At 42.3% G+C, this 26,000-nt stretch overlaps 2 pseudogenes; one reads left to right on the forward strand and one right to left on the reverse strand.

Moving 5' to 3' along the window:
• Window positions 1-330: 330 nt before the first annotated feature.
• Window positions 331-4,143, reverse strand: LOC104428543 (annotated as a pseudogene).
• A 2,265-nt stretch (window positions 4,144-6,408) lies between these two features.
• The window catches only part of LOC108956584, a 47,164-nt pseudogene continuing 27,572 nt past the window's right edge, over window positions 6,409-26,000 (forward strand).

Genomic DNA, 26,000 nt, shown 5'->3' on the forward strand with positions numbered 1-26,000 from the left:
TCAAAACCTTCGTTTTTGGTCAGATTTATCCTTGATCTCTTGTGAAGTTCATGTGTATTGCCAAGAATTATGTTCTTGAGGTGTTTGCTGCTATGTACCTCTAGTATTTGCTAGAGAAGAACACTTTTATTGATAGTGAAGATTTTCAGGTGGACTCCGATCTCGTGGTTTTTTTTATCTCCTCACATCGAGGAGGTTTTCCATGTAAAAAATCGTCTTGTGTTCTCGTGCTTGGTATTTATTTTACTCTACTATATCGATTCCTATTAGGTTTACACAAGATGAGAGATGATTTTATTCTGCTGCGTTGATTCGATATTGTTCGAATTATTACCGTTCTCCCATCACGTTATTGTACGAAGTCCCACCGGGCATAATTGCTGCCTCGGCCTTCGCCTTCCACTCCATGGCCTTCTTCCTCATCTCCTTCCCATTCTCTCCCTCCATCAACTCCCTCGCCAATCCTTCCACTTCATCCCTCTTCCGGTCATTGTCGATCTCCATCCCAATCCCCCATTCCATGTAGCTATACCGGCAGTTAGTCTGCTGCTCCACAAAGAACGGCCAACATATCATCGGCACATCGCTGCAAAGGCTCTCCAGTGTCGAGTTCCATCCGCTATGCGTCGGGAAACCCCCGATCGTTTGGTGCTTCAGGACCTCCTCCTGCTGGCCCTAGCTCACCAGCATCCCTCGGCCCTTAATTTCTTCCATGAACTCGGGCAGCAACACAAGCCGACTCACCCGCCACAAGGTCTGGCCTTATAATCCACAGAATGGCTTCGGCTATTAGCCATCCCCACGCAAACACGGTTAGCTGGCCAGCCGTCATGACCATGACGCTGCCGGGTTCACGTACACCACCGAGCGGGCTCCTCGAGTCAAGCCATGGCAAGCACTCGAGATCCTCTCGTCCTTAAGTTCCCCCTACCATTCTCGGGGCTTCGTCTTGGATCTGGTCATAAAGGAGCTGGAGCGGCCCGATGGTGTAGATGCGGGGAAAGACACAGGAGGGAGACTCCAGGACGTCGTGCTCGAGGCTATTGAAGGTGTTGAGGATGATTGCGGAAGCCTTTGAAGATCTCTCGACTTCTTGGATGGCGAAATTGAGCATGATGTCTTGGTGGTCTAGGGTTCGGATGAAGGTGGGGAAGTCTGTCAAGCGAATGCTTTTCATGCCTGAAGTCCAGCTTACTGTGGTCTCCAGATATCCATTCGACAAGTAGGTTGGGTCTGTCACCATCATAAATCAAAGGGTTGTACCACAAATAGGGCCGTTAAATGGGTGGGTTAAGTTGGATTTGGGTCATATCAAAAATGGTCCAATTCATATTGATTCATGTAACCCGTTTTGATATATTTTTATGTAATGTAAATTTGACAATCCATACCTGACTCATATTATCAAGACACATTTATATTTAACTCAATCTAACAAAATCCATTCCCACCCATTTAATACACTTTAAGCTCTTCAAACACACACACACCCATCCCATTGGTGGTTGCGTGATTTGCGCTCAATCCCTCTACCGGAAGGGAGCGAGTTCAAATCTCCGCGGTCGCTTGTGAGACTCACCCACGGTTTGGGGGAGGTGGGTTCTCTCGGGTTGCCCCGAGTTTATGCCGTCGACTGTACAGCGGTTCCCGGATCACCAAAAAAAAAAAAAACACGCACACAAATACATACATACATATATATATATATATGTGTTACTTGAATAAAAACTTCTCATCAAATTAAAAAGAGTAAATTAAACAATAAAAATTAGTAAATAACATAAAAAGTGAAAAACCTTTAATTGAAATACTTTTGAAAAATTCTTGATAAGAAAAAGTTTGATTAGTTAATGATTGACATGAAAATAATATTTATTTATAACAAATCTTCTAGGATGCAAGAATGAGTAACTTCTTAATTGTGATTTACCAAATTAAAAATTACCTTATAATGTTTAGAATTTCTATTTTGATATTGATTGAATTTCGATTTAGACAACATCGAGTTTCCTCTAAAAGTACTTTTCCGATATGTATATGGATATCTATCTATCAAAAATATTAATCGAACTTTTAATTATTTTAAAATTTTGAATTATTATTATTATTATTATTATTATTATTATTATTATTATTATTATTATTATTATTATTATGTATTTTATTTTATTTTCTTATTTTCTCTTTTCTTGCTTCTTCTTCCCTTGTTCCTCCATTGGCGGTGATTTGCCCAAGCTTTGTTGTGGCCAACAAGCTCATAGCTCACTAATTCGGGCGAACCCGAGCTTCATCATGGCCGGCGAGCTCATGGCTTACTAGATCTCGTGAGCCAAAGCTCAACCAAGGTCGATGAGGTTACAGCTCGCCGGATGCAAGTGAGCTCGAGCCGCCAAGACCAACGAGCTCGCTGCTCGCCAGATCCAGGTGACCTCCGGCCTCATCAATGAGTGAATCGCCATATCGATGAGGCTCTAACCTTGTCGATTGTTAGCGACCTCAAGCTCGCTTGGGCTGGCGAGCTTGAGCCTTGCCGGCCGATCACCGGCCGTCATCGTGCCAACCACCGCTAAAGAAGGAGGAAGAAGAAAGAAAAAGAAAAAAAAAAGGGAAATGAAATATAGAAATAATTTTAATTTCAATTTTAAAAAAAAAACATTTTTATAAAGCTAAAGAGGGAAGTTGGGTTGGAAATGAGTTTTAAATCCAACCCATTTAAGATCCATTTAACTAGTCTCTTTAAAATGTGAATGACCCATATATGACTTATTTATGATTTAAATATATGGATCTAAAACCCATTTTGACAGATCTAACCACAAACATAAAGGGTAGATAGAACCATTGAGAATTATTCAAAATATCTATCTACAGTTTATAACAGAACCACCTTTTATTTTCCCTAGCAATATACTCGATATAAAAAAAAATCATGCTAGGGGTTCAAACTGTAAATAAGATTTGTATACAAAATTGTAAGTGTTCATATATCTTTTAGTTGTTGGGAATTATATGAGCTATATCTTTCCGTTGTTCGGACACAAAAATGGTGCTAGTTGTAAACTAGTATTCGTATGTAACTTTTACCCTAGCACTATGTTAATTATACTATACTTTCTTATTAAAATTTATTTTTTAGTATATGCGGTATCACATCGGATATTCAAATAAGTAGCACCTAACTCAAAGTGATCGACTTATATAACACCCAAAGTGTTCTTGCCGGATCATGTATAGTAAAAATCTTACTAAAAAAATTAGTTGTCTTTGCATTTCTCTTATTGTCTTTTATGTTCATGCCATGTGCGAAATAAAACTAGTCTTCTTTCGAAATGTAAATAAAGGACGGGGAGAAATGAAAAGCAGAGGAAGAGAAGTACATATGGAACTGAGAAACGTGCAAATTCCAAAAAATGTAACTGCAAATATTTTTGGTGAAAAAAGTTGAAAAAGCCTAAATCCTCCTTTGACAAATATAATATGAAGTGCGGACCTTTCAGGGGCGTAAAACCATCCTCGACAAGACGACGATACTTAGCGTAAGCAAGCACCCCGCAAGCACTGGGCGTCCAAACACAACTTCAGGAATCTTCAACTCCTCGGCAGCATCCAAAGTGAACGTCATCGCGCCGTCGGACACGATACACGTGACCGGGGGCACCACACCGTCTTGGGATTGCTCTTGGAGCTTCAGGAGAAGACTCCTAATCGCCGATTGCCCGTGTTCAGATAGAGAAGCACAGAGCGAGGGGATGTCCTGGGTGGAGTCGGCGTCCGAGGGCGGGAGGCCGTCGGGGATCATGTCGAAGCGGAAGTGGGGCAGTCCGTCGAGGGGGGCCCCTGCGACCGCAGCAAGCGCTTGTGGTTGTATTCGGTGTTGACGAAGGTGATGTGGAAGCCCTTGTGGTAAAGGAGCTTGGCCAGCTTGAGCATGGGGTTTACGTGGCCCTGTGCTGGGTATGGGATGCATATTGCATGAGGCTTCCTCTCGCTTGAGAACCCATCTCTCTCTCTCTCTCCGTGTTGTTGTAAGGAAGAAGAGCCTCTGACTCTTTTATAAGCGACTGGTGCTACTTGTACACTCAGATTGATAGATGAAATTGGTATTTTAAGTGATGTTGCAGATTCTGATTTACTGCTGAACATAATTCGTTTATTTTTTAATATTTTATTATAGTGCTCAATTTTATAATTTTACGAGACTGGCTTAGTGTGCTTTTACATTACTCTTTATATGTGGGGTTGGTCAGAATACGGGTGAATAATAAAAGAACGTATCATGTGATATGTTGAATAAACGGACTGTAAGCACTTGGAAATTTGGCCTCGGCCTTCATCAACGCACCAAATGTTGGCTCGCGTACAGTTCATTCAACTATATGTACAAAGATTAAATTACAAATTGTTGGGTACGTGTAAGTATTACAAGAGAACAGAAGTACACGCGAGCCCTTCTACAATGAATATAGTATCTTAAAATTTGATTTGCGAGGAACCTAACGCAATACATTCCACAGCAGAATTTGAATACAAAAGAATATCCTTTTTGAAAATACATATAACAATATATAGTCCATGTAACCTAAGTTCATAAGGAGTGTGCACGAAATAAAATCCCGAACATTGTTGTCTCGAACGCTCCATCTTATAATCGAGTGAAATAAATGTCGTAATGAAGGAAGATTAAGCGGTGAATTTCAAAACTTAAGTACACGTTTGGCAACTTAGGTTGAAAGAGAAGCGCAATGAAGTGGCCTAACTGCACTTGCTATATGGCCTAAGCTTGGGCAGTAAAAAAATAAAGAGTGCCAAAACTTTTGTACGACATTCACTTGAGTGTCAAAACTTTTTTGTTCACTTGAGTACCACAAATTTGAAAAATCGCTCATTTAAGTGCTAATTCCAATTTGCCTGGCCGGAAAATCCGATGTAGACGCTAGTCATCTAATATGCTAACGCCAGTCGTTTGATGTGGCTTCGCTGGCATGACGTGGATGATTTTTTTTAAATAATAATAATAGCTTCTTTTTTTTTCTTTAGGGCCTACTAGGGTCATTGGCAATCCTTGCTCACCTTGCCCTTAGCCACAAAGGCCCTAAGTGAGGCTATTGCGCCCTTGCTAGCTTTAGGCGACTGTAGGCGATGGCGCCTCACCTAGGGCTGGCGAGGTCCTTGCCAGCCCTCAACAATGGCCTTCGCAACCATATTTGGGCAAGGGATGCCTCACCCTCATCATAAAGGCCATTGGTGAGGGCGTCATGGCCTCCCCAGCGGCTGGTGAGGCCCCGATGGCCCTGCCTAGTGTTTTCGCAGCTAAGGGTGAGGCGGCCCTCGGGCGAGGGTTTTACGGCCGGTGAGGGTTACTGGTGACATAACAAGCCCTAAAGAAAAAAAAAATAAAACCAAAAACAAAAGTTCAAAAAATTTCATGTAGGACCTTTGGTCGGAAGTGGTGCTTAAGTGAACAATTTTACTCTAATGTAAGTGAAAAAAAAAAAGTTTTTGCACTCAAGTGAACACCGTACGAAAATTTTCACACTCCTAGTGTTCTTCTCCCCAAACTTGGGTTAATCCTGTTTGATACACATAGGCAAATTGGCCAAGTTTCTAATGGTGCTAATATCATGGTAATTATTAAAAAAATATTAAATTTATTATACAAATACCAATTTGATTTTGTGTGACATAACTAGCGACAACAAGCATTGATATGAATAAATTTTTTAATTCTAAATTTTTCTGAACTTTTATTATCAAATTTTTAATTTTTCCTTTTCCTCTTCTTCTTTTTCTCCATCGTGACCGATGAGGGTGGCCAACACCCTCACAAACCATGGAGCAAGACATCACTCACTTAGATTTGAGGAGCGCCTGGGCGAGATCCGTGAGCCTAGCTAGCCACAATGAAAAATATAATAAAATAAAATAACCAAAAAATGAAAAATTCAAGAATTTTTTTTTAAATTGTAAAAATCGTCTCAGCCTACCAAATTATTAGTGCAAATTCTTTTAAAATGTTATTACGACCCAACCTCATTCACGTGCATGTATAATATAATAGCAGAAAAATCAGACGATGGGGAATCGGACCACGGATGTCTCGACTCGAGATCGGGCTTGACTTTATGGCCGGCATATTCGCACGTCGGATTTCTTTCTCCTTCACTTATTAAGTGATGTAACAAATCATTATCAAAAGTTAAACATATTGATTGTTAAAAAATTCGGACTAATTTGTCCCCTCATTAATATACTGGTTATTGTGAATCTTGAAGTCTTAATCTACCTAACATTAGCTATATAAAAATAACCAATAAACATAGAGTACAGCTCCTTTAGCCAGTGCTCCACTTCCTAAGTCGGTGCCGAGTGCTCATTCCAACTTGCGTATTGAAAGAGAAATCATCAATCATGAAGCCATCCGTCACAAAGCCCCACGCTCTGTGCATACCCCTTCCGGCAGAGGGCCACATAAACCCCATGCTAAAACTGGCCAAGCTTCTTCATCACAAAGGCTTCCACGTCACTTTCGTTCGTACCAAGTTCAATCACCAGAGGTTAAAGAAGTCCGTGGGAGAGGGTGCTCTTCGGGGCTTGGACGATTTCAGGTTCGAGGTCATCTCCGATGGATTGCCACCCTCGAACCCGAGAGGCATACTCGACCTCCCTTCTCTATGCTTGACATTGCCGGTGGATGGCTTACATTCGTTCCGCGAGCTCGTCCTGAAGCTCATGAATTTCGATGCCCCTCCGCTCACGTGCATAGTTTTCGATGGCGTGATGAGCTTCACCTTGAAAGTTGCCCGAGAATTTGGCGTTCCGGAAGTGAGGTTCTTCACTCCTAGCGGTTGCGGCATGTTGGGGGACCTCCACTTTGAAGAGCTGATGGATAGAGGCTTATTCCCATTGAAAAGTAGGTGATAAGATTTCTCTTTCTTTATGCGGATTGAATCTACATGCTGTCTAATTCATTCACTATACCTCTACGATATTAAATTGTAGACGAAAGCTGCTTGGGTAATGGATTTCTCGACATGGTGGTCGATTAAATATCCGCGATGCAGGGCATCCGATTGAGGGATCTCCCGACCTTCATTAGTGTTGAGTAGGTCACTCCCAATTGGAGAAGCCAGCATAATTATGTATATCTATAGTAGAATATGTATAGTAGTGAGTGTGTAAAAGTAAAAAGAAAAGAAAAAAATCAAGAGAGATCGGGAGATAAATCAACATGATCTTCCACATCCAAAAAATCAAGGGAGATTGAGAAACAAATCAAATTAATCTTCTCAGATCTATAAAATCATGAGAGATTAGGAGACAAATCTATGTGATTTTCATATCGTACAATTCCAATTAGGATTGCATTTGCTCCTATAAATAAGAGTCATCCTCAACGGAGAAGTATATACAAAAGCAAGAATATCAAAGCAACATAGCGAAAGAAAGGGTTTTCTTCTTCCAATAGAGAGTTATCTTTGAGTGGGTTATCTAGTTTGTGAGAGTTTTAGATCCACAAATTGAAGACACTGAGAGATCCACCTTAGGGTGAAGTTGTATCACATTATTTATCATAGTGGAAGTTTGAAGTGAACTATGGTCCCGTGGTTTTTCCCTTCACCTTAGAGGGTTTTCCACATTAAAATTCTAGTGTTATCTACTATTCATCTTTACTACTTTCATTCAATATTTTATCCTATTTAATTTTCATAGAAATAATAGTGGGAAAAACCATTTGGGCCTTCCCCACAAATATTATTCTTTTTCCCAACAAGTGGTATTAGAGCGAGGTTGCTCTATATATTATTTTTTTGTGCAAAATTAAATGGAGGAAAATTATGGCAACATGATAAAATTGACTACATTCAATTATGCAATCTGGAAACCAAAGATGGAGGATTTACTATACATTAAAGATCTTTGGAGGCCAATTGTGAAACTGATGGAGGTACCAGTACCAACGTCCAAGGAGTTCGATCCTGTAGTAGAAGCCAAATTGGCATCGTGTTCTGGTGGCAAACCAACGACCATGTTCGAAAATGAATGGATGGTGCTCAATCGAAAGTGTGCCACTCAAATCCGACAATGTATCGATAAGAGCATTTTTCAAAATTTTGCTAGTGAACATGATGCTGGTGTTCTTTGGCAAAAATTAGAGAAAATGTACGCAAGAACAACAGCTCAAAATAAAGCAAATCATATGTGGCGGCTCGTGAATATGAAATACAAAGACGGGAGCAGTGTCTCAGAACACATGAGCGAGTTCCAAGGTATAGTAGACCAACTCAACTCTATGAAGATGACATTAGATGATAAATTGTAGGCATTACTGCTACTTAGCTCTTTGCCGAATAGCTCGGACACACTTGTTGTGTCGGTCAGCAACTTAGCTCCTAACGGCAAGCTTACCATGGATGTGGTAAAATATAGAATGTTGAATGAAGAATCCCGGCGAAAAGAGAGTGGAGTCAACCTTGAGTCCGAGGCTCTTGTCATTAACTGACAAGAAAATCAAGAACGGAGAGGGAGAAGTAAAAGCCGAAACTTCCGGAATCAACAACAAGGAAGGTCTCAATCCAACTTCAGACGAGACAAGAAGTGCCATCATTGTGGTAAATTGAGACACTTCATCCGAGAACGTGGAAAGTTAAAGGCAGAAAAATCAAAGAGCATAACATCAACAAAGCTGACGAGAACCAAACGAATGACACTGTAAATATTGCAGACGAGGTGATCATTATTCAAAGTGATGAATCCATTAATCTTGCATCCCAAGATTCGACATGGGTAGTTGATATTGGTGCATCCTACCATGTCACGGCTTGTCAAGATCTTTTCACATCTTACACCACTGGCGATTAAGGACTCGTAAAGATGGGAAACGAAGGTACGTCCAAAATTATTGATATGGGTAATATTTATTTGGAGACTAATGTTGGATGTAGGTTACTACTCAAAGATGTGAGACATGTTCCGGACATACACCTCAATCTTATATCTGCCAGCAAGCTTGATGACAAAGGCTACAACAATTTCTTTAGTGATGGGAAATGGAAACTCAATAAAGGTAGTTTGGTGGTTGTCGCGACCTACCCTCGGGGGAGGGAACAGGTTTAGGGGTATTGCCTAAAAGACGGGCCTAAGGCCCATGATTGGTCGCGGGCTCTCCCAAGCCCATACCTCGCGTGACATTGGGATATTCTTAAGGAATTTTGCATCAAAGGAGTCGCCACTAGCCTATTGGGGTCGGCTAGGAACCAAGTGAGGCATGGGAGCGTGTCTCACTTCCTACGCAACCAGAGAATCTAGGGTCGGGGACTTGATTACACTAATTGACTAATTAATGCCATTTCGGTACCTAATCTTGTTCATTTTATCAAAATAATTTTTAGCAGGCAGCTTGAATTGATTTTATGCTTATCCACTAATATGTGAGGTGATCATGCAGGCACACAATCATTAAAGTAATAATCATAACTACCAAGATCCTAATTGCCATAAAATTAAGCACATGCCATCAAACATAATTAGATATGCAAATTAAACGTGCAACATAATTAATATACGAGCACATAAAAGTCTAATTATGCTAAAATGGCAATACATGGCAAATCTTAATCAAATCCCATCATTTTTGGATTTTTGAAATTTTTAATTTTTTTTTAAAATAATTTTCAAATTTTTTTAAATTTTTTTAAATTTTTAAAAACTATTTTCAATATTTAATTTTTAAATTTCTTTTTAAATAATAAAATAAACTAAAAATAAAATTCGGGGCCGGATCGAGTCGGGTTCGGTCGACTGACCGGGTTCGGCCGTTCGATGCGGGTTGGGTCCGCCACGACCAGGACCGGGCATTTCGGCCTAGTCGGTGGCAACGGGCCCGGCGGGCCCAAAATTTTTTTTTTTTTTTAATGCTTTAGTCAAGGCCCAAAGAAAATTAAAAGACCCACCTATTTCCTAAGCTGCGAGAGCCCACCCCAATTTACCCGAATCGAAGCCCGACCCAAGACAAACCCAAGCTCGACCCACTTCAAGACCAAACCCTACCCGGGTTTGGAGGGTCGCTTGACCCGGTTCTAACCCGATTTGAGCCTCCTTCTCCAAGGCTTCTTGGTGGCACCGACACGGGCAGCGATGGCGGCAACAACGGCGGCATAAGTGGGTGGCGGCGGCATGGGCGGCAACGGCGCGATGGCGGTGCCGCGACGGGATCGAAGGAGTGGCGTCGCGGCGTGGGTAGCGGCGGCGTCGCGGCTTCGGGCGAGAGGAGCGGCTCGGACGGCGTCGTAGGGGTGGCCGGAGGGCGGGAGGAGGAGGCTCTTGCGAGGGTTGCGGAAGCTCGGGCTACGGGCGAGTTGGGGCGCGGCGGTGGTGGCGCGGCGGCGGATGATGCGGCGGAGGAAAGACTCCCGATCTCGATCGAGCGTGATCAAATCTGGGCCTTTGGTGGATCTCCAACGCGACGGGGCGGATCGGTGCTAGCTGCAGAGCGGCCGAGACCGGCGGAGGGCGCGGAAACAGCGGCGCGGGGCGGAGCTTGAGACGGTTGCGGGCGGCAGCGGCGCGGCGACCGGTTCGATCTCCGCTAGCGTCGGGCGCTAGCGCGACGACAAGTGGGCGGCAGGGGGACGCGGAGGTGAGCTACTTTGCGGGGAGTCGCTCGCAGGTGCTTTGCGGCGGCGGGTAGCGGAGCGGCGAGCACCGGACGGAGGTGGCGCGAGGTCGACGGGCGGCGCTCGGGCGGAGAGGGCGTCGGGCGCCTGGTGGAGGTGGCCCGAGCGTCGGGTCGTCGCGCAGCTGCAGCAGGGGTCACGGACGCGCTGGCTGCAGCGGGTCGGGGCACGGCGGTGGTGGCGCGTGCTCGCGGACAGCGGCTCCGCCGCTGCAGCCGCCAATGCAGCGAAGGCTTCCGCGGCCGCGGGCGGAGCCGCCGAGGCTCCATTTTTCACTGCTCCCTCCCTCTCTGTTTTGAACTCACTCTCCCTCCTCCTGTCCCTCTCTGTTGTCGCTTTCTTCTTTTTCCCTTTTTTTTCTGACATTGCTGCCTTTCCTTTTTCTTTTGGTGCAGGCTCCGCACGCGAAGACACTAGGAAGAAGACAAGTGGGGATGTGGGCTGGACCAAAGGGAGATGGCGTGGGCCACTTAGGGAAAGAGAGGTGGGCGACGGGCGGGCCAAAGCCAGATTTGGCTTGACCCGACCCCCTCGGCGTTTTTTTTTTTTTTTTCTCTTTACTCTTGTTTTTTTTTCCTATTTTTTGTTTGTTTTGTTGTTGTTTTTTGTTGTTGTTTTTTTTAAATGACTAATTCCTAATTTTGTACACAATTAAATCCTAAATGAAAATGGAAAAATTTAGGTGTCAACAGCTGCCCCTCTTTGAATGGGAGCTCGAAGAGGTTCCTTTCAAAGACAAAAGACACCTAAATTATTTTGATGATAGACCCAGGTGCATAGGCATGTATTAAATTGATGGAAAGAACTCATAACTATGGAAGTGCGTCTTGTCAATAAGAGGAAGAAAGACTCTAGGCTACAAAGCTCACCGGGCTACAAAGCTCACCGTGTCATAAGAAGAAGGACTCCGGGCTATAAAGCTCTCCGGGCTACAAAAGCTCTCCGGGCTACAAAGCTCACCGCGTCATAAGAAGAAGGACTCCAGGCTACAAAGCTCACCGGGCTACAAAAGCTCTTCGGGCTACAAAGCTCACCGTGTCATAGGAAGAAGGACTTCGGGCTACAAAAGCTCTCCGGGCTACAAAGCTCACCGTGTCATAGGAAATGGATTGAAGGATTGAGGTCTCATCGTGTAAAAACGAGTTTCGACTGGGAATAATAGTCTCACCGTGTACGAACGGATTTCGACTAGGAGGTAGGTCTCACCGTGTACGAACGGGTCTCGACCGGGTTGAAAATGCATGATTTGAGGGAAACCAATGAACCTTTGTAGATGACATGGTTTAAGGTTGACCATCAACCTTTGAAAAATTGCAGTTTAGAAAAAAAACTCATGAACATTTTAAAAGCGGGGTTTAAGGATGACCCACGAACCTTGTGGTTTAAGGATAAACCCATGAACCGTGTGGTTTAGACTGGAAAAAGAAAAAAATGGTCTCACCGTGTAAAAACAAGTTTTGACTGGATGTGATGGTCTTACCGTGTAAAAACGGGTTTTGACTTGATGTGATGGTCTCACCGTGTAAAAACGGGTCTCGACCGGATGGTAGTCTCACCATGTACAAACGGGTTTCGACTGGATAATAATCTCACCTTGTAAAAACGGGTTTCAACTGGATAATAGTCTCACCGTGTACAAACGGGTTTCGATTGAATGATAGTCTCACCGTGTAAAAACGGGTTTCGACTGAGAGGAAGGTATCACCGTGTACAAACGGGTTTCGACTGGGAGGAAGGTCTCACCGTGTACAAACGAGTTTCGATTGGATGATAGTCTCACCTTGTAAAAACGGGTTTCGACTAGGAGGAAGGTCTCACCGTGTACAAACGGGTTTGGACCGGATGATAGTCTCACCGTGTAAAAACGGGTTTCGACTTGGAGGAAGGTCTCACCGTGTACAAACGAGTTTGGACCGGATGATAGTCTCACCGTGTAAAAATGGGTTTCGACTGGGAGGAAGGTCTTACCGTGTACAAACGGGTTTTGACCGGATGATAGTCTCACCATGTAAAAACGGGTTTCGACTAGGAGGAAGGTCTCACCGTGTACAAACGGGTTTCGACCGGATGATAGTCTCACCGTGTAAAAACGGGTTTCGACTAGGAGGAAGGTCTCACCATGTACAAACGGGTTTCGATCGGATGATTGTCTCACCGTGTAAAAACAGGTTTCGACTGGGAGGAAGGTCTCACCGTGTACAAACGAGTTTCGATCGGATGATAGTCTCACCGTGTAAAAACGGGTTTCGGCGGGAGGAAGGTCTCACCGTGTACAAACGGGTTTCGACCGGATGATAGTCTCACCATGTAAAAATGGGTTTCGACTGGGAGGAAGGTCTCACCGTGTACAAACGGGTTTCGACCGGATGATAGTCTCACCGTGTACAAACGGGTTTCGACTGGATAATAGTCTCACCGTGTAAACACGAGTTTCGATTGGATAATAGTTTCACCGTGTACAAACGGGTTTCGACTAAATGATAATCTCACCGTGTAAAAACGGGTTTCGACTGGGAGGAAGGTCTTACCGTGTACAAACGGGTTTTGACCGGATGATAGTCTCACCGTGTAAAAACGGGTTTCAACTAGGAGGAAGGTCTCACCGTGTACAAACGGGTTTCGACCGGATGATAGTCTCACCGTGTAAAAACGGGTTTCGACTGGGAGGAAGGTCTCACCGTGTATAAACGGGTTTCGACCGGATGATAGTCTCACCGTGTACAAACGGGTTTCGACTGGATAATAGTCTCACCGTGTAAAAACGGGTTTCAATTGGATAATAGTCTCACTGTGTAAAAACGAGTTTTGATTGGATAATAGTCTCACCGTGTACAAACGGGTTTCGACTAAATGATAGTCTCACCGTGTAAAAACGGGTTTCGACTGTGAGGAATGTCTCACCGTGTACAAACGAGTTTTGACCGAATGATTTAGGAAAAGCCACCAATCCCGTGGTTTAAGGATAAACCCACCAACCATGTAAATGACACAGTTTAAGGCTGACCATGAACCTTTGGAAATGGCATGGTTTAAGGCTAACCATGAACCTTTGGAGATGGCATGGTTTAAGGTTGACCATGAACCTTTGGAGATGGCATGGTTTAAGGCTGACCATGAACCTTTGATTTTTAGGGAAGCACCCGCTAATCCCTTGAAAACTGCATGGCTTCACTGAGGAATCTTGTGAAACTCAACTTGGACAAATGTCATTAGGGACGTCGTATTAGAAATATTGCAGCATTAATTGAACAAGCTAATTAAGCTAAGTCTGATTGCTTTGGAAAAACATTTTATTTCAATCAGCATCATGTGGCGCAAAATTGTCATCTTGTTCGAGAATGCATCGTTAATCATCAAATTCTCTATGAGTCAAGTTTTTACCAGAATGATTTCTATTCATGAAAAAGACTCATTAAGCATGCCAAACTGGAGCTTTTTAGTCAGAAAGGGCTTCTCACATACTATCGATAAAATGGCTACTTGATCCCATCCATTCACGTGGAAAGTAACTGATTGCTGAAAGTATCTCACATAGCCTATGTCGAAGGCTTTTGGAAACATTCACAATGAGCACAATCTGATCGATCAAAAAGGTCTTTTGAAAGGACCGCAATATAGGCTTGGTTAGGGCTTACACAAAGGAATGATTGCTTTAAGGCCAATAAATGAACATTTGTCGCTATCTTCATTGGGTTTATGAGTCGAGAACTTGGAAGATAAGACAAGATAGAATTATTTCCACTCCTTCAAGCAGTAGCTTCTTTGTGGTATTCTCATTTTCACTCAAATCATCCCAATCAGAAGAGGCTTTGGAAAATGGTTATAATGTTGGCTCGGGAAAGGCTTGAAAGGCTTAAAATTTTCAAGAGGGTCTTTAAGAGTCAGTGATCATCATGGTATCGTGACCGGGTCACTTGACCTTTCGAAAGCATTTGGCTTTTGAAACACAGCACATCTCGAGAGTTCATTCATTGATCATTTTTGCATGAGAGCTTTGCTCTTTTCTTTAATTTCATTTGTCCTTTGCGATGATTTTTTTTTTTCGCAGGCACTTGGATTTTGATAATTTTTCTTTCACATAAGATGTGACCTTTTGGCTCTTTTCTTGATGGGCATTGGCCTTGCTTTTACCGCACACACTTTGCTTTTCATGCCCCTAGTTTGTCGAGCTTTTTGCTCTTTGAACTTTGGTAGCTTATGACTTTCGAGATGCTTTTCACATTTTCCCGTGATTGTCAATTGTATTTGGTCAATTCTTATGTCTTGCCCCAGTGAAGGGAGATGACCACCGCTCGGGGTTCGAAAATGAATAATCAGGCCCAAATTGGTTAAAGCAATGGATATTAGTGTTTGGGTAGAGAAGGAAGTGCTCTTCTTCACCTTGGGATAAGTCAAGCTCTAATGAGAATTCCTCTGAAACTATCACTAGAAGATTGATGCAAGTGAAAGTAATATAATCTTTCTCAATCTTTCGCTCTACAACATGATCATAACCCTCTATGCTGCTGCAATGTAAGGTCGTCCTCGACAAGGGTACTTTGAAGGATCTTTTTTTTGGCCCAAAGGGATAGCAAGAGATTAGTGCAATGCTTGGGATTGATGAAGGAAATGCCTTTATCATTTCGATCTTTGCACTCAATGCGAATGAATCCTTCATCCTAAGAGAAGGTCGTCTTTCACTCAACTCTCAAAAGTATTTGAAGGACATATTTGGAAGTGGCTTGCCTTTCTTCATCCTAAGCACTTCTTGTTTGGCATGGTTAACATTTCCATTTCACTCTGTCGAGATCATTCGAGTATATCAATCTCCATAGGGAATTTTGATTCAAAATGAATAATCCACATGACAAGAAAACAATTTTGAGATAGAAAGGATGCTCAAAAGGTTTGTAATTTTTTTTCTCAATTATTATTCTTTTTTTTTGAAAGCCCGAAAGTTCTCTTTTGTAATGGAAATTCTCTTTCTTTCTCTCTTGTTTTTTTTTTTTTACTTAAAAAAAAAGAACTAAGAAGAATGGTACTTACCTACAACATGGCGACCCGATAATCCTGTGAAGAATGTAAAAGAATATGTTAGTGCAAAGATCCTTAGGGATTGAAATGTTGGAAACGATACATTATTACCCTTCGCTCGCTTTCATCCTTTTGGCGCTAACATCTCTTGGATTCACCTTCATAGATATTTGGTAACTCAACAATACCCTTCCCTTGCATTCGCCTTTAAGTGTTTGATATTTTCTGATTCCTCGATAGAAGGCGCCGCTTCTACGGTCAGGTGCAACCCTTTTTTTATTTATCACCCGTTTACTCCTCCTTTGAATTCGCCCTTTTGGATATTTGGCAACTCCCTTCAGTTGTCTTATCATGCAAAGTGAACGAGATCGATGGGCTATTTTGGCACCTAAGGCATCTCCAAATAAAGAAACTTCCCTAAACAGAATTCCATTACGTTCCGACTCTATTGGAAGATTGGCGCCAATGAAGCATCGACGCAATCTTGCTCTTTGAGTTCCATGAGCCCAAAAAAATGACTACATGAAGAGAGGGCATTAAACAAATTTTTCTTGAGATTGATTTTAGAAGGTAAATGTATAGGTTCACTTAAAACACTTATGAATTTGCTCCTTTTTTGTGTTTTATTTTTTTATTTTTTTTAAAATGATGATTTCTGAATTCCATCATTAAAAATGTGAGTCACACAATTTACAAAAGCATTAATTGGATTCGCAAATCAAAACCCAAAACGGAAAACATGTTTCTTAACAAGAATAAAGACTGATAAAATACAAGAGACTCTTTTATAGATGAAAGTAAAAAACAACTCTTGTCCTAGCTCTAGAATTCACTTCCTTGAATGGTCACCATGAGAATGTCAAAGAGCATCGCGCATAACCTACAAAAAGATGACAATGTCAATATGTGAATAAGAGAAAATGATATTTTAATGACATCGCTTCTTATAATAAAATCAAGGCGACGATACATGCCCCACAATCTTTATTACGGGACTTTAGTATTTCGCCAAGATTTTATCATAAGAGAAGACATCATTAAAATTATCAATCCACGGCCATCAATTGAATGTCCACTTTTATTCCAAAAGTTTCGTATGCAAAAGTGTCATTGATTTTTGAAAGATTGATTTGTGATTTTACTCCTAAAAAAATGAAGTAATTTCTATTTTGAGGAATTTGTACACAAAATGATTTGCATTATAGTCCCAAAATATGAGAACAAGAAAATTCGATTAAAAAAAAACGCAATTTCAATTTTTATTTTTTTATTTTTGCCCCAATATAAAATCACAACTTGAAAGTTTTTTTTTTTTTCAAAATGATTTCGAGCCCATAACTAGAAATTTAAACAAAACCATGTGTTCAATAGGGCCAAATCAAAGTGTTTAGAACTTGCATTCAAATGCTTACTTGTCAAAAATGATTGCCAATTTTTCAATCATAAGCTTGCATCACTGAGGGCATTCGATAGATTTTCACGAATTTCAAGATGAAAATGCAATACAAAATGAACAAAAAAAAAAGGAAAATGACACTTACAATGGGTGCTGACCTTTGTCTTTTTTTTTTACATAGACATGCACATGAGATGTGGTTCGATTTTTACTCTATATGGCCCAAAATGAAGTCATGAGATCACCGGACTGAACCAGCAAGGTCGCGGCTAGGTCGGGTTACCCATGACTCCGGCTTCGTCAAAGAACCGACCTGTGTTGCGCGGTTGCAGACCGGGGTGGGTACCTTTGACGTGAAGAAAGAAATTTCGGGGTAGAGATGGGCGACTCGTACTATGCGGTTGTAGTCGGAGTGGTATCCACCTCAACACCATCTTAAGTGATCCTATGCGGCCCAGGTCCGGCGGCAGGTTGTGTGTGCCATGGTGTAGTGCAATGCAGAGAATACATGCACAACAATTTATAGGCAAACAACACTCCGTACATAAAAATAAACCATATATTCTTACACCTCCCTACAAGACAAATGTGAGCAAACACTTCCCCTTATACCACCCATTCTGTAAGAACATTTAACACCTTTCATGTTAGGGGCGTACCTGAAATCCTCGTTGCTAAACAAAAATATTTTTGAACAAAATTAATTTTGGCCTAAGTCCTCTAAGGTTTAAAACCAAGTCCCCAGCGGAGTCGCCAAGCTGTTGTGACCTACCCTCAGGGGGAGGGAACAAGTTTAGGGGTATTGCCTAAAAGACGGGCCTAAGGCCCATGATTGGTCGCGGGCTCTCCCAAGCCCATACCTCGCGTGACATTGGGATATTCTTAAGGAATTTTGCATCAAAGGAGTCGCCACTAGCCTATTGGGGTCGGCTAGGAACCAAGTGAGGCATGGGAGCGTGTCTCACTTCCTACGCAACTAGAGAATCTAGGGTCGGGGACTTGATTACACTAATTGACTAATTAGTGCCATTTCGGTACCTAATCTTGTTCATTTTATCAAAATAATTTTTAGCAGGCAGCTTGAATTGATTTTATGCTTATCCACTAACATGTGAGGTGATCATGCAGGCACACAATCATTAAAGTAATAATCATAACTACCAAGATCCTAATTGCCATAAAATTAAGCACATGCCATCAAACATAATTAGATATGCAAATTAAACATGCAACATAATTAATATACGAGCACATAAAAGTCTAATTATGCTAAAATGGCAATACATGGCAAATCTTAATCAAATCCCATCATTTTTGGATTTTTGAAATTTTTAATTTTTTTAATTTCTTTTTAAATAATAAAATAAACTAAAAATAAAATTTGGGGCCGGTCTTACCCGACCCGGGTTTAGCCCGTTCAATGCGGGTTGGGCCCAAAATTCTTTTTTTTTTTAATACTTTAGTCAAGGCCCAAAGAAAATTAAAAGACCCACCTATTTCCTAAGCCCACGAGAGCCACCCAATTTACCGAAACTGGCCCGGCCCGAAGACAGGACCCAAGCGACGACCCACTTCGAAGACCAAACCCTACCCGGTTTGGAGGGTCGCTTGACCCGGTTCTGACCCGATTTGAGCCTCCTTCTCCAAGGCTTCTTGGTGGCACTGACACCGGGTAGCGATGGCGGCGACGGCGGTAGCACAGCGGCGGCGGTGCTGGTGCCGCGACGAGATTGAAGGAGTGGCGTCAGCAGTAGTGGGTAGCGGCGGCGGCGCGGCTTCGGGCAGAGGAGTAGCTCGGACGACGTCGTAGGGGCGGCGAGGGGGGCGGGGAGGAGGCTCTTGAAGAGGGTCGCGGAAGCTCGGGTTGCGGGCGAGTTGGGGGCGCTGAGGTGGTGGGCGGCGGCGGATGATGCGGCGGAGGGAAGACTCCCGGATCGATCGAGCGTGATCGATCGGGGCCTTTGGCGGATCTCTAGCGCGACGGGGCGGACCGGTGCTAGCTGCGGGAGAGCGACCGAGACCGGCGGAGGGCGCGAAACTTGATGGACAGCGGGGCGGAGCTTCGAGACGGTTGCGGGGCGGCGCGCGCGGCAACCGGTTCAAATCTACTAGCGTGGCGTCAAGTGGGCGAGGCGGGGACGCTGGAGGTGAGCTACTGCAGGAGTCACTCAGAGGTGCTGCGGCGGCAGGTAGCGGAGCGGTGAGCACTGGACGGAGGTGGCGCGAGGTCGATGGGCGGCGCTCGAGCGGAGAGGGCGTCGGGCGCTTGGTGGAGGTGGCGCGAGCGTCGGGTCGTCGCAGCTGCAGCAGGGGGTCACGGACGCGGGCTGGCCGGCGGGTCGGGCGCGCGGTGGTGGCGCGTGCTCGCGGACGAGCGGCTCCGCCGGCGGCCAACGCAGCGAAGGCTTCCCGCAGCCGCGGCCGCGGGCGGAGCCGCCGAGGCTCCATTTTCACTGCTCCCTCCCTCTCTGTTTTGAACTCACTCTCCCTCCTCCTGTCCCTCTCTGTTGTCGCTTTCTTCTTTTTCCCTTTTTTCTCTGACATTGCTGCTTTTCCTTTTTCTTTTGGTGCAGGCTCCGTACGTGAAGACACCAGGAAGAAGACAAGTGGGGATGTGGGCTGGACCAAAGGGAGATGGCGTGGGCCACTCAGGGGAAAGAGAGGTGGGCGACGGGCCGGGCCAAAGCCAGATCTGGCTTGACCCGACCCCTAGGCGTTTTTTTTTTCTCTTTTCTCTTTTTTTTTCCTATTTTTTTTGTTTTGTTGTTGTTTTTTTTTTTTTTTTTTTGTTGTTTTTTTTTAAATGACTAATTCCTAATTCCGTACACAATTAAATCCTAAATGAAAATGGAAAAATTTAGGTGTCAACAGTGGTTGCCAAAGGAGAAAAGACTAACTCTCTCTACATCACACAATTCAAGCTATGTAGTGGAGAGGTGAATATAACGAGAAAATGAGTCACCATCAAGTTATGGCATAAGCGACTTGGACACATGAGCGAGAAAGGACTTAAGATTCTCACTAGAAAACAACTCCTACCTAGAATGAAAGGTACACCGTTGTATACTTGTGTCGACTGCATTATGAGAAAACAACGTAGAGTAGCATTTCGCAATTCCCTGCCATTTAGAAAAGCTGAAATTTTAGATTTGATACATACTGATGTATGCACAATGCAAACTAGGACACTTAGAGGTGCGATCTATTTTGTAACATTTATTGATGACTACTCTAGAAAAGTGTGGGCATTTGCCTTGAAAACTAAAGATTAAGTGCAAGAAAATTTTCAAGCAATTTCATATGAAGGTTGAAAGAGAAACAAACAGGCGATTGAAGTGTGTACGCTCAGACAACTGTGGTGAATATCAAGGACTTTTTGAAGATTATTGCAAAAATCTTGGGATCAAACTAGAAGATCCGTACCAAAAACACTTCAACACAACGGTGTTGCGGAGCGGATAAACAAAACCATATGTGAAAAAATCAGATGCATACTCTCCAATGCAAAGTTGTCAAACCACTTTTGGGGTGAGGCAATGAGGACGGTAGTTGATTTAATCAACCTATCACCTTCAGCTCCACTTGACGGTGATGTACCACAAAATGTATGGACTGGTAAAGATGCTTCTTATGACCACTTGAAGGTGTTTGGTTGTAGAGAATTTGTTCATATTCCAAGGGATGAAAGATCAAAGTTTGATGGGAAATCAAAGCAATGTATTTTTTTGGGGTACACTCATAAAGAGTTCGGCTACAAACTCTGGGACCCCATTAAACAAAAAATAGTCGAAGCGAGGGGACGTGGTATTTCTTGAAGATCGAGACAATTGAGGACTTCGAGAAGCACGAGAAATCTCCATCAACAGATGAATACCCAATTGATCTTGGCCTAGTCGCTCCTCCTATCGATTTTAATAACAAGCAAGCTGAATCTAGAATTGAAGGTAAAACTACTTCAACTGAACTTGAACCAATTGATGAACATATCACATCAGAACCTCAATTAAGGAGGTCAACCCATGAATGACAATCTAGTCGTAGATATTCTCCCAATGAGCACATGATGCTCACTGATGGGGGAGAACTAGGGAACTACCAAGAAGCTGTATTCCATGAGCACAAAGAGGAGTGGTTAAAAGCCATAAAAAATGAGATGAAATCCTTAGACGAAAATCATACTTATGATTTAGTCAAGTGGCCACATGGAAAAAAATCTCTAAAAAACAAGTGGGTGTTCAGACTAAAGACTGAAGAAGGTAACTCACAACCACAATATAAAGCAAAGTTGGTTATGCAGGGATTCGCTCGAAGAAAGATATTGACTTCGACAAGGTATTTTCTCTTGTAGTTAAAATGTCCTCTATTCGAGTTGTCCTTGGCTTGGCAACAAGCTTGAATTTCGAGGTCAAGCAACTTGACGTGAAGACTGCGTTTTTACATGGAGATCTAAATGAGGAGATCTATAGGGATCAGCTGAAAGGTTTCAAAATCAAAGGCAAAGAAAACCTTGTGTGTAGACTGAGGAAGAGTCTTTATGGGCTCAAGCATGTGCCAAGACAGTGGTATAGAAAATTTGATTCATTCATCGAAGAAAATGGGTTCAACAAAACCACCGATGATCACTGTGTGTTCGTCATGAAATTTACTGATGGTAATTTCCTCATTCTTTTGCTACCCGCAAAACAAATTCTTGGGATGGAAATCTTGCGAGATAGGCAGAACCATAAACTTTGGTTATCTCAAGAAGGGTATGTTAATAAAGTTCTTGAAAGATTTAACATGAATAAATCCAAAGCAATTTGTTCTCCATTTGCAAATCATTTCAAACTCAGCTTAGAGCAGTGCTTAAAAGTGAGACTGAAAAGAAGGAAATGGAAAAGGTTCTTTATGCATTAGGGGTTGGCAGTCTAATGTACGTGATGGTATGCACAAGGCCTGATATAGCCTATGTTGTTGGTGTGGTAAACAAATTTCTATCCAATCCTGATAAGGAACACTAGGCAGTAGTCAAATGGATATTCAGGTATCTTTGAGGTACTTCTAATAAATGTATATGCTTTGGTGATGGTAAAACTGTGTTAGAAGGTTTTTCAGATATAGGCATGGCTGGGGACGTGGACTTGAGAAAGTCTACATCGGGATGCCTAATGACTTTTGCAGGGGGAGTAGTTTCATGGCAATCTCGACTACAAAAATGCGTTGCCCTATCTATTGTTGAACCAGAGTATATTGCGATAACGGAAGCATGTAAAAAACTCTTGTGGATGAACAAGTTCTTACAAGAAGTGGGCCACAACCGAGAGGAGTATATCTTGTATTCAAATAGTCAAAGTACAATACACCTCAGCAAAAATGCAACTTTCCACTCCAGATCCAAACACATTGACATCAGATATCTTTGGATACATGATGTGTTGGAAGAAAAAGCCCTACAGCTAAAGAAAATACACACTGACAACAACGGCTCAGATATGATGACAAAATCTCTATCTACAATGAAGATGCAAACCCGTCAAACTTTGCAAGTTTGACTTCCTCTCCAAATTGCTCATGAGAGGGAGATTTGTTGAGTAGGTCACTCCCAATTGGAGAGGCCAACGCAATTATGCAAATCTATAGTAGAATATGTATAGTAGTGAGTGTGTAAAAGTAAAAAGAAAAAATAAAATAAAATCAAGAGAAATCGGGAGATAAATCAACATGATCTTCCACGTCCAGAAAATCAAGGGAGATTGGGAAATAAATCAAAGTAATCTTCTCAGATCTATAAAATCATGAGAGATTAAGAGATAAATCTACATGATTTTCATATTGTACAATTCTAATTGGGATTACATTTGCTCCTATAAATAGGAGTCCTTCCCAATGGAGAAGTATATACAAAAGTAAGAATATCGGAAGCGTGCTTGAAGAAATAGTTTTCTTCTTCCAAGAGAGAGTTATTTTTGAGTGAGTTATCTAGTTTGTGAGAGGTTCAGATCTACAAATTGAAGATAGTGAGAGATCCATCTTAGGGTGAAATTGTATCCCATTATTTATCATAGTGGAAGTTTGAAGTGGACTATGATCCCGTGGTTTTTCCCTTCACCTTGGAGGGTTTTCCATGTTAAAATTCTGGTGTTATTTACTATTCATCTTTAATGCTTTCATTCAATATTTTAGGGTTAATACCCTGAAAAACCCCAAACTGGTACACTTCTGACAAATTTACCCCAAACTATTTTTTTGACCATGAAAAACTCTAAACTGGTATACTTGTGACAAATTTACCCCGATTGACTATAAAAAAAACCCTAAACAAGTACATTTATGACAAATTTACCCAAAACAAATTTAGTCGACTGCAAAAACCCCAAAATGGTAAATTTGTGACAAATATACCATTTGCTAAATTGAATTAATGCCACAAAAAAATCACAAAAATTTTAAACTGTGACAAACGGAGCGTAAAATCCTAAATTGGTATACCGGTCAACTGTCACGTGTCATTTAACTTAATAATTTGATAATAAAATTTAACTAAAACTAACAGAGGATATATTTGTTACAAGTGTACCAATTTGGGGTAAATTTGTCAAATGTATACCAGTTTGGGGTTTTTGGTGGTCAAAAAAATAGTTTGAGATAAATTTGTCACAAGTGTACCGGTTTGGAGTTTTTCGAGTATTAACCCAATATTTTATCCTATTTAATTTTCACAGAAATAGTAGTGGGAAAAATTATCTGGCATTCTCCACAAATATCGTTCTTTTTCCCAACAATCGAACAGCCAACCTTAACGACATAATGTTCAATTACAACTCCAAGTCCGTCAACAATGCTTTCAAAGCCGATGGGGGTGATCCTTAGCACTTTCGACGATTTGGAAGGGGAGGTGGTAGAGGCCATCAAAGCCAAGTATCTGTAGCTTTACACACTAGGCCCACTTCCCATGCTCCACCAACAGCTCCTTCCATGGCCAAACTCGTTGGAGTCCATATAATCAATTCTATGGAGGGAAGATGGCGGATGCTTGGGTTGGCTCGACGAGAAGAAAGCCCGAGTCGGTTACGTACGTGAACCGGGAGCTTAGTAACGGTGACTCGAGAAGCGAGAGAATTGATCGTGGACTAGCTAATAGCAGATTTCCCTTCTTGTGGGTCATCAGGCCGAACGTGGTTGACGGCGAGGAATATGTGATCTCAAAAGAGTTCAGGGAGGAGATAAGGGATTGAGGATTGATTGTGGGGTGGTGCACTCAAGAGAGGGTCTTGAGCCACAACTCGGTTGGAGGCTTCATGATGCATTGCTGGTGGAACTCCACGTTGGAGAGTGTTGCACGGGAGTCCTACTCGTTTGCTGGCTCTTCTTCGCCGAGCAGCATATGAACTGCCTGTATTCATGTGCGAGGTGGGGGATCGGGCTGGAGATGATCGATGGCAAAAGTGATGGTTTGAAGAGAGGAAGAGTTGAAGGGGTCGTGAGGGAGTTGATGGAAAGGGAGAAAGGGGGGAGAGGCGAGAGAGAAGGCCATGGAGTAGAAGGAGAGAGGGGAGGCAGCAACCAGACCAGGCGATTCTTCTCACACCAACATTGAAAGGTTGGTTAACATGCTCCGTGCCCTACAACACAAATTGGTAGTTTGATGTGTGCTTCTTATTATTGTTCATGGTCATTTCCTTTTCTTGGGTCAAAGTTGTTCATGGTAATTGAGTAGCCCAGTTCATCATCATTTATTACTTATCGAGAATCCATGATGTTCTATAAGATAAATTAGTAATGATAAATTATGATCTCTTCGATTAAGAGATTGGAATTAGACATTTCAATAACTGTTAATACAGAAGAAAATGGTTTGGTTACCTTGAATTGACAAAGTCCCCTTGATTACAACATAATTTACTCTTCGAAAATGACCATGCAAGCACCTTGCAGCCAATCAAAGGATTATAAAGCCAATTTAATTATAAAGCCAATATAAGGCAGAGAATAAGAAGAAGGATCGAGATAATCAAGGTTATTTAAGGCACGAATGATAATCATTCTGGTCAAAAATTAATTTCTAGAAGAGAAATAGATTTTTCTACTTCTATTCTTAGATGAGTTTCTAAGCAAAATACACATTTGATAATGACATAAATTTATATTCCTAAAATAGAAATTTGTTTGATAACAAGAAATAATTTCTCCCTCTCGGGCTATGGAGGATCGCAGGCAATGGTGGGCAGCGGTGGGCGGTGGCTAGGGATAGCGCTCGACGGTGACCAGTAGACGGCCGCGGCCACCAGCGGACAATGGTTGTGGATGGCTACTGGTGGCAGACATCAGCAGACGAATGATGGTGGCGGTGATGGTGGTCAACGAACGGTGACCAAGTGGACAATGGACGATAGCTAGTGACCAGTAGTAGTAGATGAGCGACGGCTAGTAGTGAGGACAAACGATAAAAGAGTTTTTGTTTTTCATTTTTATTCCGAAAATAGAGAAGTAGAAAATTTTTACTTATGATTTCTGTTCAAAACCTATTTTTGAGTAAAAATCTATTCCATAAATTGAAAAATTATTTCCTTAGTAGCATTTTTAAGAAGCTCAATCTTGATAGTTCACGGTGAGAAAATAGTCGGTGGATGCTTCTCACCACGCCACCATTCTACGTGGAGTGCATTTTCTTAAGTTTACCCAATCACCATTTCACACATGTATTCTTTACCCAATCACCATTTCACACATGTATTCTAATGTAGAAATAAATAAAACAAATTAAAAATCTTTTTTTCTCTCTTCTTCCTCCTTTGCAGCCACCATTACGGTCGCTCTTATCAAATTCCCACCCTTGGTCCACCGCAACCTCCATCCACAAGCCCTCCACCTTGCTATGGTTGCCATGCCAACCATGATTTGAGTCCCCTCCCTCCGCAAGACCCCGACAACAATCGAGA

The sequence above is a fragment of the Eucalyptus grandis genome, chromosome 9, assembly GCF_016545825.1.
Source record: "Eucalyptus grandis isolate ANBG69807.140 chromosome 9, ASM1654582v1, whole genome shotgun sequence".
NCBI classification, from domain to species: Eukaryota; Viridiplantae; Streptophyta; class Magnoliopsida; order Myrtales; family Myrtaceae; genus Eucalyptus; species Eucalyptus grandis.